This window comes from Ascaphus truei, unplaced genomic scaffold (genome assembly GCF_040206685.1).
Source record: "Ascaphus truei isolate aAscTru1 unplaced genomic scaffold, aAscTru1.hap1 HAP1_SCAFFOLD_955, whole genome shotgun sequence".
Classification (NCBI taxonomy): Eukaryota; Metazoa; Chordata; class Amphibia; order Anura; family Ascaphidae; genus Ascaphus; species Ascaphus truei.
In genome coordinates, this window is record NW_027457294.1 from 6,838 (window position 1) to 19,457 (window position 12,620).

Below are 12,620 nucleotides of genomic sequence, written 5' to 3' on the forward strand. Positions count from 1 at the left end.
GGTGGGGTAGTGTATGTATGTATTGGGGGGTAGTGTATGTATGTATTGGTGGGGTAGTGTATGTATGTATTTGGGGGGGTAGTGTTGTATGTATTTGGTGGGGTAGTGTATGTTTGTATTGGTGGGTAGTGTATGTATGTATTTGGTGGGGGTAGTGTATGTATGTATTTGGTGGGGTAGTGTATGTATTTGGTGGGGTAGTGTTGTATGTATTTGGGGGGTAGTGTATGTATGTATTTGGGGGGTAGTGTATGTATGTATTTGGTGGGGTAGTGTATGTATGTATTGGTGGGGTAGTGTATGTATGTATTTGGTGGGGTAGTGTATGTATGTATTGGGGGGGTGTGTAGTGTATGTATGTTGGTGGGTAGTGTATTTGGTGGGGTAGTGTATGTATGTATTTGGGGGGTAGTGTATGTATTTGGTGGGGTAGTGTATGTATGTATTGGTGGGGTAGTGTATGTATTTGGTGGGGTAGTGTATGTATGTATTGGTGGGGTAGTGTATGTATGTATTTGGGGGGTAGTGTTGTTTTGGTGGGGTAGTGTATGTATTTGGGGGGGGTAGTGTATGTATGTATTTGGGGGGGTAGTGTATGTATGTATTTGGTGGGGTAGTGTATGTATGTATTGGTGGGGTAGTGTATGTATGTATTTGGTGGGGTAGTGTATGTATGTATTTGGTGGGGTAGTGTATGTATGTATTGGGGGGGTAGTGTATGTATGTATTTGGTGGGGTAGTGTATGTATGTATTTGGTGGGGTAGTGTATGTATGTATTGGTGGGGGTAGTGTATGTATGTATTTGGGGGGGTAGGTGTATGTATTTGGTGGGGTAGTGTATGTATGTATTTGGTGGGGTAGTGTATGTATGTTTGGTGAGGTAGTGTATGTATGTATTGGGGGGGTAGTGTATGTATTTGGTGGGGTAGTGTATGTATGTATTTGGTGGGGTAGTGTATGTATTTGGTGAGGTAGTGTATGTATGTATTGGGGGGGTAGTGTATGTATGTATTTGGTGGGGTAGTGTATGTATTGGTGGGGTAGTGTATGTATTTGGTGGGGTAGTGTATGTATGTATTTGGTGGGGTAGTGTATGTATGTATTTGGTGGGGTAGTGTATGTATGTTTTGGTGGGTAGTGTATGTATGTATTTGGTGGGGTAGGTGTATTGGGGGGTAGTATTGGTTGGGTGGGTTTGGTGGGGTAGTGTATGTATGTATTGGTGGGGTAGTGTATGTATGTATTGGTGGGGTAGTGTATGTATTTTGGTGGGGTAGTGTATGTATGTATTGGTGGGGGTAGTGTATGTATGTATTTGGTGGGGTAGTGTATGTATGTATTTGGTGGGGTAGTGTATGTATTTGGTGGGGTAGTGTATGTATTTGGTGGGGTAGTGTATGTATTTGGTGGGGTAGTGTATGTATGTATTTGGTGGGGTAGTGTATGTATGTATTTGGTGGGGTAGTGTATGTATGTATTGGGGGGGTAGTGTATGTATGTATTGGTGGGGTCGTGTATGTATTTGGTGGGGTAGTGTATGTATGTATTGGTGGGGGTAGTGTATGTATGTATTGGTGGGGTCGTGTATGTATGTATTTGGTGGGGTAGTGTATGTATGTATTTGGGGGGGTAGTGTATGTATGTATTTGGTGGGGTAGTGTATGTATGTATTTGGGGGGGTAGTGTATGTATTTGGGGGGGTAGTGTATGTATTGGTGGGGTCGTGTATGTATGTATTTGGTGGGTAGTGTATGTATGTATTTGGGGGGGTAGTGTATGTATTTGGGGGGGTAGTGTATGTATTTGGTGGGGTAGTGTATGTATGTATTTGGTGAGGTAGTGTATGTATGTATTTGGGGGGGTAGTGTATGTATTTGGTGTCGTAGTGTATGTATGTATTTGGTGGGGTAGTGTATGTATTTGGTGGGGTAGTGTACTGTATGTATGTATTTGGTGGGGTAGTGTATGTATGTATTTGGTGGGGTAGTGTATGTATGTATTTGGTGGGGTAGTGTATGTATGTTTTGGTGGGGTAGTGTATGTATGTATTGGTGGGGTAGTGTATGTATGTATTTGGTGGGGTAGTGTATGTATGTATGGTGGGGTAGTGTATGTATTTGGTGGGGTAGTGTATGTATTTGGTGGGGTAGTGTATGTATGTATTGGTGGGGGTAGTGTATGTATTTGGTGGGTAGTGTATGTATGTATTTGGTGGGGTAGTGTATGTATGTATTGGTGGGGTAGTGTATGTATGTTGGTGGGGTAGTGTATGTATTTGGTGGGGTAGTGTATGTATTTGGTGGGGTAGTGTATGTATGTATTGGTGGGGTAGTGTATGTATGTATTGGTGGGGTAGTGTATGTATGTATTTGGTGGGTAGTGTATGTATGTATTGGTGGGGTAGGTGTATGTATTTGGTGGGGTAGTGTTATGTATTTGGTGGGGTAGTGTATGTATTGGTGGGGTAGTGTATGTATGTATGGTGGGGTAGTGTATGTATGTGGTGGGGTAGGGTATGTATTTGGTGGGGTAGTGTATGTATGTATTTGGTGGGGTAGTGTATGTATGTATTGGGGGGGTAGTGTATGTATTTGGTGGGGTAGTGTATGTATTGGTGGGGTAGTGTATGTATTTGGTGGGGTAGTGTATGTATTGGTGGGGTGAGTGTATGTATTGGTGGGGTAGGTATGTATTGGTGGGGTTGTGTATGTATTGGTGGGGTAGTGTATGTAGTTTGGTGGGGTAGTGTATGTATTGGTGGGGTAGTGTATGTATTGGTGGGGTAGTGTATGTATTTGGTGGGGTAGTGTATGTATTTGGTGGGGTAGTGTATGTATTGGTGGGGTAGTGTATGTATTGGTGGGGTAGTGTATGTATTTGGTGGGGTAGTGTATGTATTGGTGGGGTAGTGTATGTATTGGTGGGGTAGTGTATGTATTGGTGGGGTAGTGTATGTATTTGGTGGGGTAGTGTATGTATTGGTGGGGTAGTGTATGTATTGGTGGGGTAGTGTATGTATTGGTGGGGGTAGTGTATGTTGGTGGTGGGTAGTGTATGTTGGGGGGTAGTGTATGTATGGTGGGGTAGTGTATGTATTGTGGGGTAGTGTATGTATTGGTGGGGTAGTGTATGTATTTGGTGGGGTAGTGTATGTGAGTGTGTTGTGTGGGGTAGTGTGTATGTATTGGTGGGGTAGGTATGTATGTATTGGTGGGGTAGTGTATGTATTGGTGGGGTAGTGTATGTATTTGGTGGGGTAGTGTATGTATGTATTGGTGGGGTAGTGTATGTATGTTGGTGGGGTAGTGTATGTGTGTATTTGGTGGGGTAGTGTATGTAGTTTGGTGGGGTAGTGTGTATGTATTTGGTGGGGTAGTGTATGTATGTATTGGTGGGGTAGTGTATGTATTGGTGGGGTAGTGTATGTATTGGTGGGGTGTTAGTGTATGTATTTGGTGGGGTGGTAGGTGTATTGGTGGGGTAGTGTATGTGTTTGGGGGGGTAGTGTATGTGTGTATTGGTGGGGTAGTGTATGTATGTATTGGTGGGGTAGTGTATGTATTGGTGGGGTAGTGTATGTATGGTGGGGTAGTGTATGTATGTATTGGTGGGGGTAGTGTATGTATGTTTGGTGGGGTAGTGTATGTATTTGGTGGGGTAGTGTATGTATTTGGTGGGGTAGTGGTATGTATTGGGGGGGTAGTGTATGTATGTTTGGTGGGGTAGTGTATGGTATTTGGTGGGGTAGTGTATGTATGTATTGGTGGGGTAGTGTATGTATTTGGTGGGGTAGTGTATGTATTGGTGGGGTAGTGTATGTATGTATTGGTGGGGTAGTGTATGTATGTATTGGTGGGGTAGTGTATGTATGTATTTGGTGGGGTAGTGTATGTATGTATTGGTGGGTAGTGTATGTATGTATTGGTGGGGTAGTGTATGTATTTGGTGGGGTAGTGTATGTATTTGGTGGGGTAGTGTATGTATGTATTGGTGGGTAGTGTATGTATTTGGTGGGGTAGTGTATGTATGTATTGGTGGGTAGTGTATGTATGTATTGGTGGGGTAGTGTATGTATGTATTGGTGGGGTAGTGTATGTATGTATTGGTGGGGTAGTGTATGTATGTATTGGTGGGGTAGTGTATGTATTTGGTGGGGTAGTGTATGTATGTATTTGGTGGGGTAGTGTATGTATTTGGTGGGGTAGTGTATGTATTTGGTGGGGTAGTGTATGTATTTGGTGGGGTAGTGTATGTATTGGTGGGGTAGTGTATGTATTTGGTGGGGTAGTGTATGTGTGTATTGGGGGGGTAGTGTATGTATGTATTGGTGGGGTAGTGTATGTATTTGGTGGGGTAGTGTATGTATGTATTTGGGGGGGTAGTGTATGTATTTGGTGGGGTAGTGTATGTATGTATTGGTGGGGTAGTGTATGTATGTATTGGTGGGGTAGTGTATGTATTTGGTGGGGTAGTGTATCGTATGTATTGGTGGGGTAGTGTATGTATTTGGTGGGGTAGTGTATGTATGTATTGGTGGGGTAGTGTTGTATTTGGTGGGGTAGTGTATGTATTTGGTGGGGTAGTGTATGTATTGTGGGTGGGGGTAGTGTATGTATGTATTGGTGGGGTAGTGTATGTATTTGGTGGGGGTAGTGTATGTATGTATTTGGTGGGGTAGTGTATGTATTTGGTGGGGTAGTGTATGTGATGGTGGGGTAGTGTATGTATTTGGTGGGGTAGTGTATGTGTGTATTGGTGGGGTAGTGTATGTATTTGGTGGGGTAGTGTATGTATGTATTTGGGGGGGTAGTGTATGTATTGGTGGGGTAGTGTATGTATGTATTTGGTGGGGTAGTGTATGTATTTGGTGGGGTAGTGTATGTATTTGGTGGGGTAGTGTATGTATTGGTGGGGTAGTGTATGTATTTGGTGGGGTAGTGTATGTATGTATTGGTGGGGTAGTGTATGTATTTGGTGGGGTAGTGTATGTATGTATTTGGGGGGGTAGTGTATGTATTGGTGGGGTAGTGTATGTATGTATTGGTGGGGTAGTGTATGTATGTATTGGTGGGGTAGTGTATGTATTTGGTGGGGTAGTGTATGTATGTATTTGGTGGGGTAGTGTATGTATTTGGTGGGGTAGTGTATGTATTTGGTGGGGTAGTGTATGTATTGGTGGGGTAGTGTATGTGTGTATTGGGGGGGTAGTGTATGTATGTATTGGTGGGGTAGTGTATGTATTTGGTGGGGTAGTGTATGTATGTATTTGGTGGGGTAGTGTATGTATTTGGTGGGGTAGTGTATGTATGTATTGGTGGGGTAGTGTATGTATTTGGTGGGGTAGTGTATGTATTTGGTGGGGTAGTGTATGTATTTGGTGGGGTAGTGTATGTATTTGGTGGGGTAGTGTATGTATTTGGTGGGGTAGTGTATGTATGTATTGGGGGGGTAGTGTATGTATGTATTTGGTGGGGTAGTGTATGTATGTATTTGGTGGGGTAGTGTATGTATGTATTGGTGGGGTAGTGTATGTATGTATTTGGTGGGGTAGTGTATGTATTTGGTGGGGTAGTGTATGTGTGTATTGGGGGGGTAGTGTATGTATGTATTGGTGGGGTAGTGTATGTATTTGGTGGGGTAGTGTATGTATGTATTGGTGGGGTAGTGTATGTATTTGGTGGGGTAGTGTATGTATGTATTGGTGGGGTAGTGTATGTATTTGGTGGGGTAGTGTATGTATGTATTGGTGGGGTAGTGTATGTATTTGGTGGGGTAGTGTATGTATTTGGTGGGGTAGTGTATGTATTTGGTGGGGTAGTGTATGTATGTATTTGGTGGGGTAGTGTATGTATGTATTGGTGGGGTAGTGTATGTATGTATTTGGTGGGGTAGGGTATGTATTGGGGGGGTAGTGTATGTATGTATTGGTGGGGTAGTGTATGTATTTGGGGGGGTAGTGTATGTATGTATTGGTGGGGTAGTGTATGTATTTGGTGGGGTAGTGTATGTATTGGTGGGGTAGTGTATGTATGTATTGGTGGGGTAGTGTATGTATGTATTTGGTGGGGTCGTGTATGTATGTATTTGGTGGGGTAGTGTATGTATGTATTGGTGGGGTAGTGTATGTGTGTATTGGGGGGGTAGTGTATGTATGTATTTGGTGGGGTAGTGTATGTATTTGGTGGGGTAGTGTATGTATTTGGGGGGGTAGTGTATGTATTTGGGGGGGATAGTGTATGTATGTATTTATTTGAGGGGTAGTGTATGTATTTGAGGGGTAGTGTATGTATTTGGTGGGGTAATGTATGTATGTATTTGGAGGGTAGTGTAAGTATGTATATGGGGGGGTTAGTTTGTGTATGTATTTGGGGGTTAGTGTATGTATTGGGGGGTTAGTGTATGTATTGGGGGGTAGTGTATGTATTGGGGGGTAGTGTATGTATGTATTTGGGGGGTAGTGTAAGTATGTATATGGGGGGTTAGAGTATGTATTTGGGGGGGTAGTGTATGCATGTATGTATTTGGGGGGTAGTGTATATATTTGGTGGAGTAATGTATGTATGTAATTGGGGGGGGGTAATGTGTGTGTGTGTGTGTGGCGACAGCACTCAGATAGCAGGTAACAAAACTTATGTATTAAGCATAGCACAAAACTCCAACGTTTCGATCCCTCTAGGGTATCTTCCTCAGGGTTTTTTTTAAGTATACCCTTTGCTTGCTTCATTCATTGTAACACCGCCGGAAGAAGAGATCAGTGTATCTCGAAAGCTCGCACAAATAAAAGCATTTCGTTAGCCACAGAACGGTATCATCTATTTATTTTTTGATTATTGAAGCTCGGCTAACACAGTACTGACACACACACACACACACACACACACACACACACACACACACACACACACACACACACACACACACACACACACACACACACACACACACACACACACACACACGTATATATGTATATGTATGTGGGGGGGGGGGGGGTAGTATATATATTTGGGAGGGGTAGTGTATGTATTTGTGGGGGGTAGTGTATGTTTTTGAGGGGGGTCTAGTGTATGTATGTATTTGAGGAGGATAGTGTAGGTATGTATTTGAGGGGGGTAGTCTATGTATTTGGGGGGGGAGTGTATGTATTTGAGGGGTGTACTGTATATATGTATTTGAGGGGTGTGTAGTGTATGTATGTATTTGAGGGGTGTGTAGTGTATGTATGTATTTGGGAGGGTAGTGTATGTATGTATTTGGAAGGGTAGAGTATGTATGTATTTTGGGAGGGTAGAGTATGTATGTATTTGAGGGGGGTATTGTATATATGTATTTGAGGGGTGTATAGTGTATGTATGTAATTGGGGGGTAGTGTACTTATGTAATTGTAGGGGTAGTGTATGTATTTGAGGGGGGTATTGTATATATGTATTTGAGGGGTGTGTAGTGTATGTATGTATTTGAGGGGTGTGTAGTGTATGTATGTATTTGGGAGGGTAGTGTGTGTATTTGTGGGGGGTAGTGTATATATGTATTTGAGGGGTGTGTAGTGTATGTATGTATTTGAGGGGTGTGTAGTGTATGTATGTATTTGGGAGGGTAGTGTATATATGTATTTGAGGGGTGTGTAGTGTATGTATGTATTTGGGAGGGTAGTGTATGTATGTATTTGGGAGGGTAGTGTATGTATGTATTTTGGGAGGGTAGAGTATGTATGTATTTGAGGGGGGTATTGTATATATGTATTTGAGGGGTGTGTAGTGTATGTATGTAATTGGGGGGTAGTGTATTTATGTAACTGTAGGGGTAGTGTATGTATTTGAGGGGGGTATTGTATATATGTATTTGAGGGGTGTGTAGTGTAAGTATGTATTTGGGAGGGTAGTGTATGTATGTATGTATTTGGTGGGGGACATATCACCAGAAAGTGAAGCCACGCTGCCCTCTCACATATAAATATCTCTCCGGGTGGAAATGACACTTTTCTGCACAGAAAAACAATGAAAAAAACAAAATAAAGGGACTTATTACTGTGAGATGCATTTTATTCCCCACATATTTTTTCCTTTCCCTAATTCTGATTGAAGTAAGTTTGTCGTATGTTACTGCTTATACAGTATATACCTATTAGTGTGTGTACAGTATATGTATGTGTATGTGGGGGTGTAAGGCTGCGTCCATAGAAGGACAAGCCGCGCTGAGCCGTGCGGACGCTCCGCGCTGCGCTCCTGCATCCTCAATGAGGATGTCTTTAGAGGGGGCTCACGCGAGCGTCCGCAGGCGTGCTGAGGCGCTGGATTTTTCAGCCGACAGCCGCTGTTTTTCAGCGCGCTGTCAGCTGAAAACATCCAATCAGCGCGAAGCAGCGTCAACGTCACGGCGCCGTGACGTCGGCACCGTGACGTTGACGTCAGTGCGTCGCGGGCGATTGGCCCAGCGATGTCACTGCCCCGCCTCCCGCTGGCTCGCCTGCTGGAGCTGTGCGATTTCATGCACATGCAGGCGAGCCTCAGCACTACTCCCCCCCTCTATGGCCCCAGCCTAATACTCATGCATGCGTTGTATGTTACTGCTTATACAGTATGTGTGTGTGGGGGTGTAATACTCATGCATGCGTTGTATGTTACTGCTTATACAGTATGTGTGTGTGGGGGTGTAATACTCATGCATGCGTTGTATGTTACTGCTTATACAGTATGTGTGTGTGGGGGTGTAATACTCATGCATGCGTTGTATGTTACTGCTTATACAGTATGTGTGTGGGGGTGTAATACTCATGCATGCGTTGTATGTTACTGCTTATACAGTATGTGTGTGTGGGGGTGTAATACTCATGCATGCGTTGTATGTTACTGCTTATACAGTATGTGTGTGTGGGGGTGTAATACTCATGCATGCGTTGTATGTTACTGCTTATACAGTATGTGTGTGTGGGGGTGTAATACTCATGCATGCGTTGTATGTTACTGCTTATACAGTATGTGTGTGTGGGGGTGTAATACTCATGCATGCGTTGTATGTTACTGCTTATACAGTATGTGTGTGTGGGGGTGTAATACTCATGCATGCGTTGTATGTTACTGCTTATACAGTATGTGTGTGTGGGGGTGTAATACTCATGCATGCGTTGCAGCTCTTGGAATATTTTGGACAAAGACATTTTGTATACAATGGCCCTTCTTCCTTGATAGGTTGCAGACCCTGAGTTAGGGTGTGTGTGCCTGTAACATTCCTATCTGCTGCGTACCACACACTCTGCTGTAATTGGGAAGCGCTTTGAGTCCCAATGGGAGAAAAGCGCTGTATGAAATAAAGTTATTATTATTATTATTATTATTATTATTATAGGGCTGGTTCTCCGTTTGGGCTGTTTTAGGCCAAAAATTCCTATTAAAGTCAATGGGAGTCTTCATCCGATAAGGGTCACTTCGGACAATGTACAATTACCCGCCTAAAGACTGCTAATGTGAAGCTAATATGTATTCTCTTCTTGCCAGGCCGGGAAGTTCAGTCTTATCCCGACGATCATTAACCTCGCCACGGCCCTGACATCTATTGGCATTGTAAGTATTCCTATATACACCAGCTAGTCTCACAATGAGCTTAAGGCCTCGGACATGGTCAAAAAGACCGTGCTGAGGCGCGCTGAGCCGCGCGGAGGGGAAACATTATCCCTATCAGCGCGGCTTTAGACGGCGCTTCCGCATGCGTGCGGAGGCGTGTGGAACTTCAGCCGACAAGCCAATTTTAGTTTTCCCGCTGAGGGAAGCGCAGGGCCGGTCACGTGACTGCCAGACGCCAACGGCAGTCCGTGACGTTGGCGCCGTGACGTGGCATGCTAGCACCGCCTCCCGCTCCGCCTCCCACCCGGCACAGAAGCGCGCTCGCTGACGCTCATGCAGGGACAGAAAAAATCTCCTGCTTGAGCAGGAGAGCATGAGCGTCAGCGCTGCCCAGCGCCGCTCCCTGCACCATGTCCCAGGCCTCAGGCTATGTCCACGCTAGTGCTGAGCGTGCAGCGCTTGCCGGGGTTTACTTCTAGCAATCTTCATCCTCACGTCCCCCCGCCCATCCGTGGGCGCGTACGCTCTCCCAAGCTTGGTGTGGTGCTTGGGGAGACAAGGCAGTTTGGCTTTGGAGCGCAGAGCTGGGTCACATAACCCTGCTCTGAACAATGGGGAGAGAGAGGCAGTATAGGCTGAGTGGACAGAGCGGAGAGAGGTGGAAGGGGGAGGGGAGCAGAGAGAGAGAGGTGGAAAGGGGCAGAGAGAGGGAGAAGGGGGGAAGGAGAGAGGTGGAAGGGGGAAGAGAGAGGTGGAATGGGTGGGGAGGAGAGAGGTGGAAGGGGTGGGGGGGGAGAGAGGTGGAAGTGGTGGGGGGGGAGGGAGGTGGAAGGGATGGGGGGGAGAGAAGTGGAAAGGGGCAGAGAGAGGGGGAAGGGGGGGAAGGAGAGGTGGATGGGGGCAGAGAGAGGTGGAATGGGGAGGGGGGGAGAAAGAGAATGGAGGGACACACACAGCCCCGATCCAGCCAGGACACGCCCCTCCCTTAATAGCCACGCCCCCCTGCTCCTGCTCTAAAATTATTCCAGGACACCCGGCGCTCATGCTTGGAGAGATGATGACGTCACCGCTCTCGAGCATGAGCAAGCTCAGCGGCAGCGGGGACACAGCCTAATCCTTTCTGCACTGACACGCTGCATCTAACCCATTCTGCACTGACACGCTGCATCTAACCCATTCTGCACTGACACGCTGCATCTAACCAATTCTGCACTGACACGCTGCATCTAACCCATTCTGCACTGACACGCTGCATCTAACCCATTCTGCACTGACACGCTGCATCTAACCCATTCTGCACTGACACGCTGCATCTAACCCATTCTGCACTGACACGCTGCATCTAACCCATTCTGCACTGACACGCTGCATCTAACCAATTCTGCACTGACACGCTGCATCTAACCCATTCTGCACTGACACGCTGCATCTAACCCATTCTGCACTGACACGCTGCATCTAACCAATTCTGCACTGACACGCTGCATCTAACCCATTCTGCACTGACACGCTGCATCTAACCAATTCTGCACTGACACGCTGCATCTAACCCATTCTGCACTGACACGCTGCATCTAACCCATTCTGCACTGACACGCTGCATCTAACCCATTCTGCACTGACACGCTGCATCTAACCCATTCTGCACTGACACGCTGCATCTAACCCATTCTGCACTGACACGCTGCATCTGACCCATTCTGCACTGACACGCTGCATCTGACCCATTCTGCACTGACACGCTGATCTAACCCATTCTGCACTGACACGCTGCATCTAACCCATTCTGTACTGACACGCTGCATCTGACACACCCATTCTGCACTGACACGCTGCATCTAACCCATTCTGTACTGACACGCTGCATCTGACACACCCATTCTGCACTGACACGCTGCATCTAACCCATTCTGCACTGACACGCTGCATCTGACCCACCCATTCTGCACTGACACGCTTCATCTGACCCATTCTGCACTGACACGCTGCATCTGACACACCCATTCTGCACTGACACGCTGCATCTGACACACCCATTCTGCACTGACACCCTGCACCTGACACACCCATTCTGCACTGACACGCTGCATCTAACCCATTCTGCACTGACACGCTGCATCTGACCCATTCTGCACTGACACGCTGATCTAACCCATTCTGCACTGACACGCTGCATCTAACCCATTCTGCACTGACACGCTGCATCTGACCCACCAATTCTGCACTGACACGCTGCATCTAACCCATTCTGCACTGACACGCTGCATCTGACCCATTCTGCACTGACACGCTGCATCTGACCCATTCTGCACTGACACGCTGCATCTGACACACCCATTCTGCACTGACACCCTGCACCTGACACACCCATTCTGCACTGACACGCTGCATCTGACACCCATTCTGCACTGACACCCTGCATCTGACCCATTCTGCACTGACACGCTGCATCTGACCTATTCTGCACTGACACGCTGCATCTGACCCATTCTGCACTGACACGCTGCATCTGACCCATTCTGCACTGACACGCTGCATCTAACCCATTCTGTACTGACACGCTGCATCTAACCCATTCTGCACTGACACGCTGCATCTGACACACCCATTCTGTACTGACACGCTGCACCTGACCCATTCTGCACTGACACGCTGCATCTGACACACCCATTCTGCACTGACACGCTGCATCTGACACACCCATTCTGTACTGGGAGAGAAGTGGAAAGGGGCAGAGAGAGGGGGAAGGGGGGGAAGGAGAGGTGGATGGGGGCAGAGAGAGGTGGAATGGGGAGGGGGGGAGAAAGAGAATGGAGGGACACACACAGCCCCGATCCAGCCAGGACACGCCCCTCCCTTAATAGCCACGCCCCCCTGCTCCTGCTCTAAAATTATTCCAGGACACCCGGCGCTCATGCTTGGAGAGATGATGACGTCACCGCTCTCGAGCATGAGCAAGCTCAGCGGCAGCGGGGACACAGCCTAATCCTTTCTGCACTGACACGCTGCATCTAACCCATTCTGCACTGACACGCTGCATCTAACCCATTCTGCACTGA